General features: G+C 40.5%; 1 long non-coding RNA gene and 1 other non-coding gene across 2 annotated transcripts; both read left to right on the top strand.

The window, feature by feature from the left end:
* Positions 1-1,258: 1,258 nt before the first annotated feature.
* LOC134615454 (uncharacterized) lies at positions 1,259-3,499 on the top strand. Its single transcript, XR_010091294.1, has 3 exons — positions 1,259-1,317; positions 1,786-1,847; positions 3,282-3,499. It is a non-coding gene; the product is annotated as an uncharacterized LOC134615454 (long non-coding RNA).
* LOC134566269 (small nucleolar RNA SNORA26) lies at positions 1,976-2,097 on the top strand. Its single transcript, XR_010084018.1, has one exon. It is a non-coding gene; the product is annotated as a small nucleolar RNA SNORA26 (small nucleolar RNA).
* Positions 3,500-17,787: the final 14,288 nt, after the last annotated feature.

Here is a 17,787-nt window from a genome sequence, read left to right on the forward strand (position 1 = left end):
ATTCGCCTCCTGTCGTTAATAAAATTTAGATTGTTCCTTCGCTAAAGCTAGAATAATCCCTAATTATGCAAATTAGCATTTCCGGTATTTTTTTTTTACAAGAAAGGTGACAAACCCAGGCTATAGAGACAGTGTGTGGGTGTACAGCAGGCCTCCCAACAGTCCTGCTTTTGGCGGTCAGTCACGGTTTTGGGGTTCTGTCCCATGTTAGTGCCCATTACAGGTCACTGGAAATGCCCTCTCATGGTTCTGCCCACCCCCTCCCAGCATAGGTGTCACTAGCGATGCCCCATACATTGCTCTGCTAATCCCATGCCAGTATAGGCATCACTGGCGTCTGGCGATACCCCTCTGCTCACCCCATCCCTATATAGGCTTCACTGGCGATGCCCCCTCATGGCTCAGCCCACCCCATCCCAGTATAGATGTCACTAGCGAAGCCCCTTCATTGCTCTGCTAATCCCATGCCAGTATAGACATCACTGACAATGCCCCCTTTTGGATCTGCCCACACCATTCCAGTAAAGGCATCACTGGAGATGACCCTCATGGCTCTGTCCACCCTATCCCAGTAAAGGCGTCACTAGCGATGCCCCCTCACTGCTCTGCCCCAACCCATGCCAGTAAAGGCATCACTGGCAATGCCCAATCATGGCTCTACCCATATCATCCCAGTATAGGTACCACTAGCGATGCCCCCTCAACCCAAAAGGAATCGCTAGTGGCACCTATACTGGGATAGGGTGGACAGGCCTCCCCCCCTCCCCCTTGTTTGTAAGGTATGGTAGAGAGGTTGTAGCCACCTTGCAGTCAAAGCACAAGAAAACATCATACACATTGTTACGAAAGCCCAGAACTCCTAATAACACGATGTAGTGTGCAGCTTTTATCAGAGCCATATTGTTACATTATTTTAATGCATGGTGTTTATAATGAACTACTAGATTATATTGGCTCGTTTACCCTACAATTTCCTTTTAAACGCGCGCAAAAAAAAAAAAATACAAATTCAATCAATGAATCCCCATCCGGAGACACAACACGCCAAACAGGGCAAGAGGAACTCAGACAGCATTAGTTTAATTATCAGCTTTGGACTACAACTCCCGTCGTGCAGCGCAGTGTAGTAGGCGTGCTCGATCAGAGAACCGGAAGTTAAAAATCCCCGCCCTCACAGAAACCTCAGCCATTCACAGAAGCCCTCTGTCAGCGCTACGTTCAGAATCGGTCACGTGAACGCGGCCAACTCTCGCGGTATCACGTACCCTTTATAAGGTCCCTGGCGGCGGCCTGTGTTCTCTTTCCTCCTGCGGCTGGGTGAGTGATGGTTGCAGCATTACGCGCTCTCACTAAGCACGTTTGTTGTCTGAATAATAGTCCGTTCTATATAAACCCCTTCAACGCCCACTGGAAGCCCCTCCATGCTCCACAGTGGATAACACAGGGGGGAAGATCATGTACTCTCTCAAACACAGGGAAGAGGCGCCCCCTCCTTATCTCTGTATCCTGTCGTGAGCTACACCAGGCCCAGTGTCTCCTGTAATGGTTTATTATGTAAATACTGGTCTGATATCTATATCTTTTTTGATTGCAATGCAGTGTAGGGGGCATGATGTGGGTGGGTGTTTTTATTTATTTATAGATATTTATATATCTCAGTTAATGTCTCTTTGTATGCAGTGTGTCAAAATAACCTGTGTGCATTTACAGTGGAAATGCTTATATGGGCATGATTTTGAACCCTACATCTGAATTAAATACTTATTTTGCTTTCTTTTGCTATAGGATGGACTGTAAAAACAAAAAAGCTGACTGCAGTGATTGGAGCTGCTCTGCAAGTAATAAAGGTATTCAATGCTCTATGGTTTTGCACTGTGCATACCAGTATAACATTTTTTTTTTATTTTTTTTTAAAACATGATTGAAAATTTGGGAATAGAAGTTGATGTCTTTGATATATCCTTTCCCTTCTGCTTTGCTCACTTTAAGACTTTCTATTTTTAAAGTGACCAATATAGGGGGGTATACTAAATGCTCCATAAAACTCAAAGTATGGGTTTATGTTTCGTGCTTTGAATCCTGTCTGGAGCTATACTTTATTTGGAAGTGTATTTAAACCTATCACTTAACTTGAGTTGTGCAGCAAACGAGTAACTTAAATGGATGCCTTGGTCACCAGAACCACTACAGCTTAATGTAGTGCTTCTGGTGTCTCTAGCATGTCCCTGCAGCATTTGCAGTATAAACACTGCCTTTTCAGAGACATGGCAGTGTTTACATTGCTGGCTATTTACACATCTAGTGGCATTCACTCAGATGGCCACTAGATGTGCTTCCTGTGTCAGTGTTACAATGTGTGCAGTACTGACTGGCATTGTGCTCCTCCACTCAGAGTATGTAGATGCTGACTATTGCAATGCAGTGTTGCCACGCATGCACAATAACCTTTCAATGTTTTCTTATGAGCATTTGTTTGGCTGGAATTTTTAAAATGTTCACCCACGGAGGTGAGGCCTGCTGCAGAGATTTCATTGTGGGAGAAAAGGCTAGTAAAGCACATGGAGTGGCCCTTTAGGTCTCTGGCCCCCAGCACTATATTGTCAGGAATATTTTTCCTGAGGCTATGTAGTGTTCCTTTAACTTGTTTGTCTCTAAAATATTTGGAACATGAGAAGCAACAAAATTTGAAGGAGATGGATACAAATTTATTTTAATCTGATTATACCAACTTGGTTTTACATTGTTTAAGCTTGCCTTTAACAGTGCTTAGTCAGTAACTGTCACCTGTAATTGGTTTCTGACCTTTGTCCAATGCATAGAGAATCTCTGGGTACCTGTAACACCTGCATGGCTGTTGCCATGGTCTGGCATTTTCAGAGAATCGCTGAATCCAGTGCTTCTCAGACTGATTAACAGCTTTCTGATGAATGTAGATCTGAAGTTCTACAATTTTGAAGGTCCTCCAAAACCAGTTAATGTCACTAGTGTTTATTGTGCCCAGAGTCCAGACATCTTAACTTTGTTTAATAGTTTTTTGAACAGTTGAACATCAAGGGAGTAGTCTCTCAATGGGACTGAGCGTCTACCTTAAGGACACACAACGGAAATATTCTGTCATGATTCCCTTTTATTCCAGAAGTTGTCCTTAAGGGGTTAAGGAATGAGGATAAATAAGCAAATTAAATCTCACTTTTGGCAGACTAGGGAAGTTGTCTTCAAATGTCTCTATTGAAACTGTTCTAAGATGCAAATGTGAGCTAAATGTTTTTTTTCTTTTACAGGAAGCTGGAGCTGACTCAATGGTGCAGTTGAGTATAATACAGAAAGTTATTCTTTCCCCTACTGTTCTGCAACTGGCAGTTTAAATTGCAACGCCTGCTTTGTTAGATGAACACTCAAAACACAACTGGTACAGCAGTAGTGGTTATCGTGCTATCCTAGAGTAATCTCTCAAACGGTTTTAAAACTTCCTGATTACTTCCTTTGGTCCCCCCAGATGCCTGCAGGATAAGCCAGTTTTCTTTTCTGAACTTGGCTCATCCAATAAAGGGTATTGTTAATTGGCTTGGTCAGGTTTAGTGCTTCGGCAAGTTGTCCATGTTCTATAACGTTTTGACAAATTTGTATGGAAGTGCCTTTACTGACACCATAACCACTATAGCAGGCAAAACTAATGTTCAATATTAGTCTCTTAAGACACTAGTATTGACAGGTTTTCTAGGTATTTCTTTAGTTTTCCCTTACCATGTAATTTATCAAGAAGTCAACACTGTACAGATATCTGACCATATAAGCCCAAGGAATCATCCAGGCACTTCTACTGTGGTACCTGCTATATTCAAAATGTAATGTTCCATCCTATTAATTGGAGTCTTATCATTTTTATATTAAAAAAAGAATACTGGAAGTTTGGAACAGTAGATGCCCATAGTTTTTGTGAAACCTGAAGGCTAGACAAACATTTGAATTGTAGATTAAGTTGCCTGCCTATAAAGTCTCAATCTCAATGAAGAGGTCTAGGTGACCCTGTAACTGAAAACATTGCTGTTTAGAAACAGATGCGGTTGAGACCTAAATAGGTAGTTTGTACTGTTGGGAATTCAGACATGTTTTAGTGTTTAACTCTGTAGTACCACTATTGGCTAAAGCTGCCTTAGACAATCAAGGGAGGTGAGTTTGTTTTCACTGCCAATTATCAATGTTTAAATTGTATTGTCAAATGAATCTTACAAATAAAGATGTTTATCATTAAAATGGTCTTGGGTTTTCAAAATTATTTTAACTCTTGCCTAGTTGACAGCTGTTGTAGGTGCTGCCTTGCAGTATATCGTCAACTACATGCTTTGTGTGGTCTGTAAGGTTATTTGTTAAATGCATCATCTGGTCTAGACTGGAAAACAGGTAAACTAAAAACAATAACTTGCAAATACCGCTCTCTTTAACATGGGGACCTTCTGTAGTTCCTGGTGCTCTATCCCCCAGGAGCTCTTGTAATGTGCAAGAGTCCAGTCACAACACCAAAGCCTATGGTAAAGAGTAGGATCCTCCATAGAACCAATGGTGCTCTCTATGAAGAGGCATGTGCCAGTTTAGGCACCATAACTTAAATTAAGGTGCCAACATCTAGCTTTAATATACTACATAGTAGGTTGTGTTAATTGAATATAAAATCGCCACTTTCTTTTCATATTTGGTAGTTTTTTTTTAAGTGAAATCTGTAATTGATATTCACTTATCACAAAACTGAATTATATTCTGAAGTCTGTAAATAAAAAAAATCTGTAAAATCATGTCACTCTAGGATCTAAGGCAATTTCACATAATTTGTGAGATCTATCAATGTGTCCTACATGACTGGGAGTGAGGATATATATTTATGTATTTTTTCAATAAAGGTTTGCTGACCAAGGATATATGAATAAGAGCAGGCTCCATAGACCAGGGCGTGAAGTTCCTTGTTGGTGTCTGCATGTGTTGTAGGTCAGCTCTTGGAACTGCTAGAAAAAAAATTGCATAATGCCTTATAACTTCACATGTGAATCACCAGTAAATTAACCTCAGCTGTTAGGCCAAAGGAGTTGAATGGAAGTAATTTCGGCAGGCAACCTTGAAATTCTGACAGCTTACACGCCAGGAAATTTCTGTTGGTTCTGCATTGAGATGTGTAACAAGAATATATGTAAAACATTGTGGGTAGCTGTAAAGCAGGGGATTTAAAGTGCACTTATATGTGCTAGAGCCATACTGCCAGATGTGCACCTGTATACACAAATGTGTATTCCAAGATACACAAGCTGCACACCTGATAGTCTTCCTTCCCAGTAGGTTTTAATGGGAATCAGTCAGCCTAATCACGGAGGTTGTAATGCAAATGGCAGGGCTTTACAAATGATAGATGGCGGCCATAACGCACAGCATGGGTCATGTTAATGTATTTAGGATGGCAGTACTTTGAGACTCGTTTTGTAAAGAATCTGTAGTACTGAAGTCAGTAAATTAAAAGGTAATATTAAAATTGAATCTGAATTGTCAAAATAGCCTAACTGCAATAACAAATCTGTTATGATTTTCAGTTTGGATATCTTGGCCTTAAATTTTAATTCACTTTAGTAAATAACCGTATCGGTCGTGGAAAAATTGTTGCAATAACTTCTGTCAAGCATATTGGTGAAAAATCAGTTGTCATCTGTATCCTTTTTTGTTTTTCTGATTTGAAGCTGCACCCATCTTTCAGATCTAAGATCTTGAATAATGTCAATGTTGATCAAAAATGCTTTCAAACTTAAAGGATTCCATTCAAGCCGTGGAATCTTTTAAGTTTATATGGACCGTACAGTAGGTTTCAGAAAATCAGATGGTCTCTACAGACCTCAAGCAGTAGAATAGAGGATAGAACAATGTGATGGCAACATTTGGCACTGATTGTATGGTCTGAAAGTGGCATGCCTATATTTGTCATGTGACTAAAACAGATAATTTGAGAATTCTAATGAATGCAAACTTGTGCACCAGGTGCCTGAGGTATTCCTTCTATCAGAATTATTTTCCATCAAAGTTAAAAACATAACTTAAGTAGAAGTGAGCTGTATATATTTTAGGGATGCTGCAAAATAAAATTCTGGGCCTAAACCAAAAATGACTTTTCCCCAAATGTGTTTTTTTTTTTTTTTTTTTTTTTTCCCTATAATTTTATTAGACTTTTTAGTGAATCTAATATGGAAAAACTACAAGCCAAAGACACAAAACTGAACCCTTCAGGAATTTGTTTCATTCAGATAATTTAAGAAATTTCCTTATCCTGATACAATAATCATGATTACAAAGGACTGTCATTCAGACAGCTGATCAGGTAAATGCAAATCGGTTGCTCTGACAGACTGAGGGGAAGCAGGGTCACTCCAGCAGTTTAACTGCTTAATGTCAAAGATAAAAACCATAAACTTAGCACAAATGGGGCTGAGTACAGAGATTGGGACATGATCATATAAAAGTCTCATGGCAAATCCAAACATTTTGGACTGGACTTCGTGCTTTTGATTAAAGTAGTCCGTAACTGGTGCTCACGCAGGTTGCCAGATCTCCCCCCCCCCCCCCCCCCCCTACACAGCACTTTTACAAACTGATGGACAGCAACTGACAGCGTTGCCCTGTGGAATGTATAACTCTAGTCAAAGAAGGGGCATCACTTTTCATTGTAAGTAGAACAGCAGCAGCCTCAATACTGCACCCAGAACTCATCCTTGAGAATACACATTTAGCAACCATCTTTTCCATAGGAAAAGGTCAAGCTTTTTTTCTTTTTAAGGTGGATTGCTGTGAGTCAGGTATGATCTTGCAGGGGCATAGGACTAAACTAAAGATGGGCACAGAATAAGACCAACCTTACTGGCCACAGACTGGAGATGCCCACAAGGCACTAAGTGTCTCCTTAGGCTGTCCCTATCCTGAAATCCCCAGTGATGCATATGACCCATTCACAAGATTCACTCTTATTACATACTCTGTTTAGCCAATAAGAGTTCAATGTAAGCCGAGTTGCTGATGACTGTTTCCTACAGCCAGTTTCTCAGAAATGCAGTTTTCAAACTGCAAGGTGGTATGGGCAGCATCTTTGCCCTAAAATCACTTAATTAAAGTGACGTTATGGTGGTGTACAGCCTGCCTCTTTAAACTTTCAAATCCGCTTCTGTTTAAAAATAGACTGTTATGCATGCTGTGTTACTCTTGTTTTCTGCAACACTGCATAGCTCAAGATAGCTTGGTTTTAGCCATCTGCTTAAATATCAGGAACAAGGAGCTATTTTACCTTATTAAATTGAGCTGGACAAATATAGATATAGTGGTTCAACACAGTGTAAAAAACTAAAGTGTCTCTCTCCCAATGCTTTCCCTTCCTCATAGATACAGTGTCAGGTCTGTTGCTGAGGGGCAGTGATGTGAGCCTAATGTGACATTTCCTGCAGCCCAGCCAGTTATAGCCACTGATCCCCCTGTCCCCACTGCACACATACCTTGGCAGCCATGCTGTGCGGAACTCACTTCCCATAGAACGTTGCCCTGGAACGTATCAGCGCTGTCGTGTCAGACTGCCCTGTCCTTCTGCCCTGTTGAGGAGACGGTAGAAGACTGCTCTCCGCAGGAGGTATGACATTGGCTGCGCTCGGCCATGCTACAAGAAGTGACCGTATAGAGGTGCGCTTCCCTCATGTCGGACAGCTTGACATTGCGTTCCCATGGCCGGTGCGCCCTAACGCCTTATGGAAGCGCCGGCCTTGAAGGGGGGGGGTGTAATTTTTGGCCAATTGGATACATTTTCGGTGCGTTCCTAATGTCTTTGGTTTATCATCTGCTGAGCTCACATTCTGCTGTGATCGATCTTTCTTCCACTTTACATTGCAACTGGTAAATATGATGGCAAAAGAAGCTTTGTGTTTCACCAAAGTTCCGATCGCACAACTGCGTGAACCAAAACTTCATTACAGTTGAACAAAACTGGAAGGAGGTTAACAGTGAAGGAGCCTAAGCATGCGTGGGATAGTCATAAGGCTATCCTAGCTATAACATAAGGCCAGGGACTAATGAAAGTATTTAGAAAATTGGGCAGACTAGATGAGCCAAATGGTTCTGATCTGTCTTCACATTCTATGTTTTGCAGAAACCATAGCTCCACCTCTTTATGGGTAACCATTTTTGTTTACATATATAGCTGTCTTGCAGGGAGTTTATAGAATGGGTAGTATTGAAAGGGTTGGTGTGTTTAAGCATGCTGTTACAGTAAGAATTTTAGTTTTGGTACCCCTTTCTATCAAACTTTAGTATTCCCTTTTTATTCCAAAATTGTTTTAAAATGTTTGCAAAAAAACCAAACAAAAGTATAAATATCCATTAATATTTCTCTTTCTCTACTACCCAATTATAAAGGTACCAAGTTCATCCCCCTTAGATTGGCTGTAATTTCATTTGCTGAACATGTTTGAGTTTTGTTCAACTGTAATGAAGTTCTGGTTCACGCATTTGAGCCATCGAAACCCAGAAAAGCCTCTCGGGTGTGTGTACCATCACTGTGCGCATGCATTCCACTTACGCGATCATTGGCTGCCAAAACTGATCTTGGCAAAAATTTCAAGCTGCTGCTTCCTACTTAACTACTCCTGTTAGGAGAATGGCCACTCAGTTCTCCACCCAGGGAACTCTCAGGCCAAATCCCCCTGGCAGCATCCCATTGCCTCACCATGTGACTCGTCGTCCGTTCTTCCTTGTCCCCAGTGGGGGACAGAGTACTCTTGGGCAGGTTAGTGAATTTATACCAGAAGAGGCTTTTTAACCTGGTCTTTCAGAGACTTGTCCCAAAGGAAGGTACATCCCTCCTGTACTGCCATCATATTAAGGAAAAGGGAATCTATGGTAATTTGCTGTTTTTACACATTTTATTTATAGTCTTGACAATACATGATGAAAATAAAAAATTCCATTTCAGCATGGAGCGTCCTTTTTTAAATAAGAATAAATTACTTTGTAAATTTCACGTCTATAAACTAGTAGCTGTTCTTGCTTTCTAGAACACATTCACTGTGACAATTAGATAAATTATTCATACATTCTTCTGTTTAGAAACTTTTAAAGATATAATCAGGTGAAGGTGCATCTATGTTCACCCACGCATCTTAATGTTTCCAAGCGGCCGTTTTACACACTAAACAAATTTGATGGTTGTTATTAAAAATGATTTCTGTCAATTGCTGTTTTAATATGAAATGCCAAGCAGCGGGCTAGCTATATATAATTATCAGGTTTGCAAACGGATGATTATGGCTTACCATAAATATGTGGCATTCAGAAGATTTACATTTTCCTTTCTGTCCTCAGCACTGTTATTGTTTAGTGTGCATCAATGACTTATTCTGGCAGCTCTTCAATTGTGCAATACCTTATCATTCTGAAACTAAAAGGTACCATTGCCTATATCTTCAATTGAATTACTGTAATTTCCATATAGTTAAACACACATTGGACATGGTTTATGCAAAGTGTGCATGAAAAGCTTAATCTTTAATAGTGAAGATTAACTCTTAATACTGTTAGTAGCAGGTTTTAAAATGTATTTTCTTTTTAACACAATATATTTGTAGGGTACCTCCGGAATGTTGAATAAAAGGTGACGATCATTAAAATATTAGTAAATGTAAGAAAATATAGTGGAAATTGATTTCTGTACATCGACATAAGGATAAACATCGAAACAGTGTCTCCCTGAGAAAGTGAGCGCAGAGCTCACAAAACATGTAGGACTGAGTACATAGCGAACACCGATAGCATCCCGTCCTAGGACGATCTGATTGCATAGATCACGATCCTCCGGCTTCAATCTACGGGCGCAAACCGGAGAGATGTTTAACCCATTAAGGACACGTGACATGTCATGATTCCCTTTTATTCCAGAAGTTTGGTCCTTAAGGGGTTAAAGCAGGGAGACGAGCACACTACACAGGATCCATTTTCAGCACATGTAAGCAGCCACGCTACACAGGAGGATTCTTGAGACTGTTTCAATTTTTCCGCTTACTTTGTAGCATCTAAAGGGATCCCTTAGATAGAATATACTACCAAGAACGGGTTGGATTACATCTCTGAATTTTTACCCACTTTAAGACTTTAGATATTTGCTCAATGTTAGCTAAACATTTAAGCTCTTTGTCTTTTGTTTTTGTGCATTTTTCTCTTTTTTTATTTAAGCTTTTAGAAGTATTAAATATCTATTTTTTTTTTAAGGAATTTTAACTTGCTTGCTTTTTATTCAGAATAAAGGATTTTTTTTTACTTAAGGACACATAACCTTGATAATGTAGAGGTAGCTGAATTTGAATTTAAGGGATAGTCTTGGAAGTATTTACCTGACATCTTGCTCCAGCCCAGGTGTGCCTGCGCTTCACCAGCATGGTTTTTTTTTTGTTTTGTTTTTTATCTGTGCTGAAATCCAAACATTCCAGGGCAGACCTGAAAATATGCATTATAAAGTACAGGTGAGCTTTGAATGTTCCTGCAGTAGGATCTACAAGCTGAATGAAACCAGTTATGGGGTATATTATTGTATCTGCAAATCTATGCATTTACAATTCTAATTATTTACACAGGGCCAACATATATGTACAATAGGTGTACAAGACAATCCCTTCTAACAAAACATGTTTGACATAGTAGGTGAAGAGGACCCTGCCCAAACAAGCTTACAATCTAAAATTTACTAGCCATTAAATCATTTGCACTTTAAAATAAGACGCTGTGTTGCTGATATCACGTCCTGCCAACAGCCAATAAGATTTCCTAACTTGCCTTAACCTGTTCACTCTCAAGCAGTTTGTGAAAAAACACCTCCAGAATCTGAGTATTTTGGGTGTCCTGGAAAGTAATGTATAGATGTATGCATAGCATAAAAAGCACAGTATTTAGTGGAAAAATTTTTGGTTCACTAATGTTTCCAATACCAATTACCAAATAATGTTAAAGTTACACAATAGAAAGCTTTTTTGTGAGTGAAAATCCACACCCAGTGAGTGTGACATCTACCTTCAAGACTGGCTAGTGGCAGATATCATGACATTGCCTATACCATATCACCCTCACATTCTATCCATGCTTTCTCCTCGGACTAACATAAACAACTATTCAAGTTCACGCTCTGACTGATGTAAACTGCTAAACTATATGGGGTGGGTGGCATGTCAGTATCACAATTAGAGATCAGCAGATACTGTTAAAGGGACAGTATAGTCACCAGAACAACTACAGCTTAATATAGTTGTTATGGTATCTATAGCCTTTACCTGCAGGCATTTTAATGGGCGTTTTAATGTAAACACTGCCTTAAGAGAAAACGCATTGTTTACATTACAGCCTAGGAACACATTTAGTGATAGTCACTCAGGCGGTTACTAGAGGTGCTTCCTGGGGCAGTGCTGCACATACGAAGGCATTGAACTTTCCACATAGATATGCATTGAACCAAAATCAATGCTGATTTTGCACAGAGCGGTATTTAGCCACACATGCATGAAAGCCACCCAATGCTTTCCTATGGGAACGAATTGTAATGACTAAGATGATCTCAGCCAAAGGGGCATTGCCAGCCGCAACTTGACCCATGTTGCACTTGGAAAAGGTGAGTAAATCAGCTTTTTTTTTTTTTACTAGTGGTAAGGAAGGGCCGAGGGGCCTCAACAGCTTTTTAGACGTATATTGCCAGGCATACAGATTTGTAATCCTGACACTATTATGTTCCTTTAAATTATATTATTGCCCTATATCAAGTGCCAGCCCAAGGCAAATAGTGACCATATGGAAATTCAAGGCACCCTGCAATGCATCCTCTGAAAGTTAAGCATATCATGGCACACATACATGACGTTTCCATGTGAGTTTTTTCCTACGGATCAATGGCACTGGACGTAGGGTTCATTTTTATTTATAGAATATTAGCTATCTATTCATAAGCAATTTGCTTGTGTGGACATTATATAAATTTGCCAGAGGGCTATGATGAAGGTTTCTCTCTAAATCTCCACGGATTTGGCAGCATTTGATTACAACTGTATTTTGTAATTTTTTAAATATATTTCTCTAAGTAGTGAAACATCTTCCCATTGGTGAGGTATAGTTGGGTAGGTCCTGTGACTAGTAGTTAAACTATTTTATGGATAATGACAATCCCATTTTACCAGCTAATTGTTCATGCATTGTGGGCAATACAAGTTGCTGGTAATGACATATATTTATAAATAACTATACTCATGCTCTAGTCCTACAGACGTTCTGTTTGTGTGTATTCTGAACCATAATGCTTGGCAAGATGTGAAAAAAAATGCAAGATTTTTCAATGGTGTTATTTTAGCCTACATTACGTAATTGGGTTGTCAATTCATCTTTGTTTTGTGAAAAGTCTCCTAAGTATGCTGCATTCAGCACATAGTATTTTCACAAATAATAGTTCTTCTTCACAAAGGAAGTAATGTTTATAGTTCCTTCATGGAAAATATTTAATATATACCATTTATTTTAAAATTATATGAACAGGCACAACGTGAATTTCCAAATAGCACTTTGTCTAAAACCCATGGATCTAAAAGCTATTAATGTATTTTCTTACTAGCTGTTTGTATTGCAAATCTAGACAGTAGTGTATACTTAAAGCTACACTACAATCTTGGACCTATTCTACCCTACAATTTTGGACCTATTCTTTTACTCCATTTCCACTCCAAGCCCAGACCTGTTATTCATTATTTAAATTTTTTTCTAATGCATTACATTATACTTTAAGTTCTTGCATTTTCTAAAAAAAAACAAAAACAACTCAAGGCTGTACAGGATTCCCATGAATATTAAGTACGGTATGTATAATTTATTTATATGTACTCACTAAATATTGAATTGTGATGAATGAAACATTGAATTTGCAACAAGGCCAAAACAGCTTTTCCCCTATAAATCAAGGCTAATTTGAAATCCTGTTATATTAAAAAGAAAAAAAGGGAATACAACACTGAAAAACTATTTAAAACCAATTGATCTTTTCTAAAATGTTAGATACCCTAAGCAAAGTTTTTAAAGGGATGTGGTGAAAATGGGCATTGTTACCTTACTGCAAGTTGTGTAAAGTAAACAGAACATGGTAAGAAATTGAACATGATGTCTTGTCCTGAGAACGAAGGTTACCTACTTATCAAAACAGATGTTCTCTATCTCGGTGGACAAACCATAATTAAAGGCATGCCAAAGACATAGACTCTATTGATAGCCCTAAGATTTTTATATCGTGGACATACAAAAAGTTTAGTTTGAAAAAGCCATTTCAGGGGGGCGGGGCTTAACCGCGGGTCGGAGCGGACGCCATTACTCGCGGCTCCCGAGAAAAACGGAGCAATCCACTTAAAATCGGGGGCAGATCCGACCATCCGACCGGCAGACTGGCACCAGCACGACCTAAAGAGCCGGTACATGCTGTTTTTCCTGCAACGGCGGAAAAAAAGGCTTGCGGCCTACCACCTACCCCAGGGCCTCAACCTCGAGAAGTGGCAGCACCCGTTCCAGTTCCTGGACGCTCAGACAAAGTCAGCCACAACCATCACGCCGAGGTACTTGCCTGAAATGGGAAGGAGATCACAAAGACCCCCACAGGGGACGCCAGGAGACTCCAGGGACATCGGCCCCATGCTTCAGAAGCAGGCCCAAAGTAAGATGGCGACGCCAGAAGCAGGTACAGCCACCAACACTCCCCAAAGTCCCACACAGGAGGAAACACAGCCTCAACTTGAACAACGGAGCTGTGCACAATTAGCTCCACCTTACCCGGACCTCTCCAACTTAGCCACCAAGGAAGACATTAGGGCACTACTAGCGGACTTCAGACAGACCTGGACAGCAGATATAGCTGTGCTACAGATAGATCTGCAGATGGTGACAGACAGAGTCCGCGCCACAGAAGACGACATCATAGACGTAAAACAAACGGTGTCCACTATGGGCGAATCGCTCCAAGAAGTGCAGAAAGCCCAACAAACACTTTCCCTACAACTTACTATGCTAGATGACCGCTCCAGACAAAACAACCTGAAGATCAGGGGGGTGCCCGAGACCATCTCAAAGGAGGAATTGCCCCACTATATGAGGCGCCTGGTGACTTCACTAGTAACACCAACACAAGCCAAAAAAGTAACAATCGACAATATATTCCGCCTACCCAAATCATCCAGGGCCCCATCGCAGGCTGTCAGCGACATCCTTATCCACTGCACATCCGCCCAAGACAAGCGGACACTCCTAGCGGCACTACGAGACCGCACGCCCTACCAGTTCGAGGGCTCAGACCTGTCATTTTATCAAGATTTATCACGACACACCCTACAGTGGAGGCGCACAATGACCCCAGTGACAAGCCGACTTAGAAATGCCGGAATAATGTACCAATGGGCGTCACCAAGACTACCACAACGGGAACACACACACCTTATCTTCGACAGAAGAAGCCCCAGCTCTCTTCAGGACACTGGGACTAGCCGCACCGCCTGACGACCCAGCAAACACCCACACTTGGGACCCGGCGACGGTAGTCCCCTTCACCCCGAGACGCAGACAGGAACCACGGAATGGGACTTGAAAGACTGCCAGACAAGGCCCACACAAACAACCAAAGGCCGCACCCGCACTACCTTAGCCCCAACACTTCTGTTAAGAGTTAATACTTCTGTTCGAACCGCCTACCTAGGCCAGCCCCATACCAGGGTGGTCATGTTTTACCCCCCCCCCCCGCCTCCCCCATGGTTAGGGGAACAACACAAGCCTACCTACTCGCACTCAGCCACATAGGCCCCCAACAAGCCATGCACCTGATCTCCAGCCACCACAGTCATACAATGCTGGTACATTTTTGTTTCATAAACTATACCAAGCCCATAGGCAGTGCTGTACTCTACTCTACTGTATCATACACTGTGCCACTAAACTACCCTTAAGTATGGCTCACTACACACAAACCACACTCCTGTAACCTTAAGAGCGACCAGCTCTATCCTACGCATAGTTCGCTCAACAAGTAATGCCACACACATAACGCCCACACGACCGATAGCCCCTTACAGTATAACAAAAGGATGGGCTGATAAGCTACGATCCGCCCACACTTATATAAAAAAAAAAAAACGTGCATTGCTTCTCATGTTACTTAAAAGCTATCACCCACTTGAAGATCCACTTGTGTTTAACTACTGTTCTGTTAGTACGCTAAACCTGTTAATAAAATTGTAGACAGTTAAAAAATATGAAAGGAGGCAGACACTCATAGGAGAGGTTGTGTTATGTTAGCATGTTCCCAAACTGTATGAAAAATGTACATCCCCTTCATTCTATTCTGTATCCCATTTAACATGTGCCTCAATAAAAGAAAGATTGAAAAAAAAAAAAAAGCCATTTCAGTTTCGCCAACCGTTGTAACAGTCAGAAAATCTTCTGCCAACGCTTTGTTTGAAAACATCTGCATTCTGACAAGTAAGCCAAGACCAAGATTGTGCTATACTGGGAACAAGCTTTGTGTACAACATGGGAGTAAGATGAATGCTCAGATATGGTCCAGTTCTTAAACAATTCAAACACTCACGAAGTGGAAGTCTTAATGTTGTGTTTTAATTGTGTGAAGAGAGTCACGATCTGTATTCAAACAGTATCCCAATCACATATTTTCCAACAATGCTACAAATTATGTGTCTCATGGCTATGAAAGGTGATGCAGTATTTTGTTGAAAGTCTGTTTTTTTTCGTTTTTTTCTCTCCAATTATCACAATTAGATGTGCTTTAATGGACACCTCACATTAAATGGGCACTGTAACGGATCACCTGGCACCCCCACTGGGTACCTCCATTATAGGATGCTCCTAGCACTTCCTGAGGGCTCCAAGCACTCTAGCAGACACCACAACCACTGCAGGCTGAACTTCTCTTCCTTCAGAGTGAAGTAGGAACAAGCTCTTAAAAGAGCTTAGGAGTGATTATAGCAAGAGAGTATGACTAGCATAGCAATCCCTTGTAGCAGATTCCCCCAATAAGAGACAGGAGGGTGAAGTAGAACTGAAATTTTAATGAAACACTCAGCTTTTATGCACATTTTACACACATAATACCGCCCACAGGGTTTTGTAAAACAACCAATAAAACATGTACAATAAAGTAAAACACTCCCATTCATTCCCACAAAATCCTCCCCTCAGGAAAAATACAGTTTTTACACAATATTAATAGCTTGCAAAATATATATGCCATTCACATAAAACATACATTTTCAGAATCAGCATAATTCAAATATAAACATACAAAAAAATCAGGGCAATCGGTTCAGGGGTTAAAAAGTTAAGTGGAAGTCCTATTTGATGGACCGCAAGCACATTTTCATGCCCAAAAAAGTTCCATAGATTTGGGCTGTGCGGTCGGTCTATTTCACACTGAAAAATGACTAAGTCCCGTTCGAATGCATGAACGGGGCAGCGTTCGTGCAAAAAGCTTAGTGTAGCTGTCTTTTCAAATAGCCGAACGGGACTTAGACGCTGCGGCTGAAAACTGAGTGGAGGAGAAGGTAAGGGTCAGCGGCGTTCGTGCAATTGGGTAGCCGAAAACAGTTCCATAGATTTGGCTGCACATACCGCTGACCGCGTTCGAATGAATAAAAATGTCCACCGCCACGTGTTCGTTTGTACGAACGGCGGCCACCCAGCGGTCGCTAATTTACCTACAGCAGCCTCCCAGCCTGGGAGGTAAATTGATGGCACACTTCCACTTCAGTGTGGTCCGCCTGTGTGGTACATGGTTCAGTAAGCCCCATTTACTGAACCAAGTGAGAGAAAGCCATGCACAAATGATTTTAAAGGTCCAGCAAGGTCCAATATAAGTCCATAAGCCCAAATGCTGGTTTTAAAGGGCACAATCTCCCAGGGGCCATAGTCCCAAGGCATGAGGCTGGCAATCACTCCCCTCCAAAAATCAGTGGTGAAGTCCCTTTCGCCACAGGCACTCTATTGCATAATATCTGATTTCACTCATTTTCTAATAATTTCATCCATAAGTTCGGCTAGCCAAATAAGCAGATACCTGTTCATCACTTTTCCAGTTCATTTTCTGGCTGGATTAGAGTTCTGTTCACACCTACCATAGTATATTTAGCATTTTTTCCCTAGAACGTATTATATATGTGTCAGGCAGGTAAGCCCACACAAAGCGAGAATTCAATATAAGAATCATTTCTATATGACTATTCCTCTAGAGATTTAACTGTTTGTCTGCAATGGTAACTATATATATATTACTTAAAAAAAAAACTGTTTTCAAAACTTAATAAAATGATTATTATAATAAAAAGGTGACCGCTGTCCTTTAAAATAAGGTACCCATTAATGTATGTCAGAATTTTTTTTAATATATTACTTATTTGCAGTAAAACTGGCAAATATGCAGAATCTCTGTTGCTATTAGCAATCATTTCTTCATTCAAAAATATAAAGCCATTCTTTAAATATGCATCAGTCAATGTCAGAGAACAGGTATATTGTGTAAGATTTTTTTACATTGATAGGGAAATGGGCAGTCTCGGTCATGATCTTTGTTTGATCTTTGCAATTTATGCCTAGAGAAGACTATAATGTACGTGCATTCACTTTGTGAATTTTAATTAGTGCATGTATTTATTTGTGTTTAACCATACTATCTGAGAGAGTTAGAAGATTAAAGAGTTTTGGAGGTGTCATTCAAGT

Source organism: Pelobates fuscus, chromosome 6 (assembly GCF_036172605.1).
Source record: "Pelobates fuscus isolate aPelFus1 chromosome 6, aPelFus1.pri, whole genome shotgun sequence".
Classification (NCBI taxonomy): domain Eukaryota; kingdom Metazoa; phylum Chordata; class Amphibia; order Anura; family Pelobatidae; genus Pelobates; species Pelobates fuscus.